We start from the raw sequence: 1,740 nt of genomic DNA, 5'->3' as shown, positions 1-1,740 counted from the left end.
GGTGCTTCAGAGAGATGTTTCTGCATAGGATGGACATACAATAGTTCTAGTCAAAGAGATATTTAGAGAAATGCCTGGGGATAATGGTCTTTTCTGAATTTAAAATGTTTTGCAATCAAATTCCACATATTCCATCAAATTCCCATTTCCTCTGAGTTGCTGTCTGGAATGTGATTTAATGCCTGGAACTGGAGAAGCCAACTTGAGTAAGCATGAGCACATTGATGGTGTAGAACTATGAAAGAGAGTAAATGGAGACAAACAAGTATCCCATGTGGTCATTATAATATTTCATCGATCTTGGGCTGGCTGCTACCCATTCATACCATAAGAAAAAGAGGCATATATTACATTCTGATAGCATGCAAGTCTTTTCTTGGTATAGCTAAACAAAGTCGAACACCTACAGTAAGTGGCACACTATTATATTTCAATTGTGCCAATGTGAAATGCGCGAACATGAACTGAAATGCAATGTTGTTGTACCAATTTCTACAATTCACAATCCACTTTCTACTCTAGACAGGCTGAATAAAAGGAGAGCATGGGCTGTAAAAGAACATAGGAACTTTGATTCTAAAAACTGCATAGACTGTTTCAGGTTAAAATACTCAATGCATCTGACTGGCCAATTGCTTGCCCACTTTTCCCAGGGTCTCAAACAAAGCAAGGATGACAGAGATAGATTGATCAATGCAATGAGTGGAAATGAGGGGCATCCCTGCCAGCTCTGACTCAGCTTCCCTGGAAGGTCACCCACCTATAGGTGGATCTAACCTAATCTGGGGTTATAGTTTATATTTATTCCTTGGGAAACTGGAATTGCGTGTATGTAATCACAACACATGCCTAGCTGAATTTGCCTAGTACAGTCTCCCAGAGGTGTCTTCATCTTAAACATTTATTCTGAAAATACAACATTTTAAAGCTATGCCTACAAAGTTTGATTCATCTGTGTTCCAATAGAACTAATCTAGGCCTGAACAAGCACAATCTCTGACTATGAATAGTATCTGATCTGTAGTATTGCCCAGTAATTCTAAATATAAGAACAGACTCCTGCTTTCCTGATAATCAGAAATTGACCATATTCTCAAAATTCCCATTCCACCTTTGTTACATTTGCCCATAAGATGACACCACCTAAGACTTGGAATGATTAAATTGAGCTCACTCCAATCTTCTTTTCACATGTCACAAAGGCTTTCCATTTTCTTCTATAAGTCTCATGTACCTCTAAGAAGTATATCATGATCATGTTTTATTTGACTCCACATCTACCGTAGTCCTGACTGCCTGATTTAATTCTGTGGGCTACTGGCACTATTTCCATATTATTTCAACTAACTGGTTAGAATTTTGTGTTTAAAACAAATAAATGGCTTCAAACTCTCCAGCTCAAAATAATTTATCATTGTATTACAAATATTTCAAAACACTTCAGAGAATCAACGAAGTCCTGTGTGAAATGATATGAAATGTAGAGTGCAGTGAGAAATATGTAGTCAAAACACAGGGAAAGAAGGAGAATGGCTGTGATGCATATGTAGCTGGGGAAAAAACTAAAGAGTGAAAAATTGGAGATAATTAGGAAGTGAAGCAAGCAGAATTCATTTTCCTAAATTCAGAGATTCAGTTGTACAGCCTGGCAACCATTGTCCTCTCTCCACATGTAGAATTGATACCACTTCTCCACTCTGAATATTTCAGTCTCTTACCTACATCGCTAAACTCACTCTG

At 37.6% G+C, this 1,740-nt stretch overlaps 1 protein-coding gene across 1 annotated transcript in view; it reads right to left on the bottom strand.

Annotated features, from left to right (window-relative positions):
• Window positions 1-1,740, bottom strand: part of LOC105826872 (zinc finger protein 37 homolog) — a 67,367-nt gene that overhangs the window by 1,583 nt on the left and 64,044 nt on the right.

Source organism: Propithecus coquereli, unplaced genomic scaffold, assembly GCF_000956105.1.
Source record: "Propithecus coquereli isolate 6110/MARCELLA unplaced genomic scaffold, Pcoq_1.0 Scaffold930, whole genome shotgun sequence".
In the NCBI taxonomy this organism is placed as follows: domain Eukaryota; kingdom Metazoa; phylum Chordata; class Mammalia; order Primates; family Indriidae; genus Propithecus; species Propithecus coquereli.
This window is presented reverse-complemented; position numbering and strand designations above follow the sequence as displayed.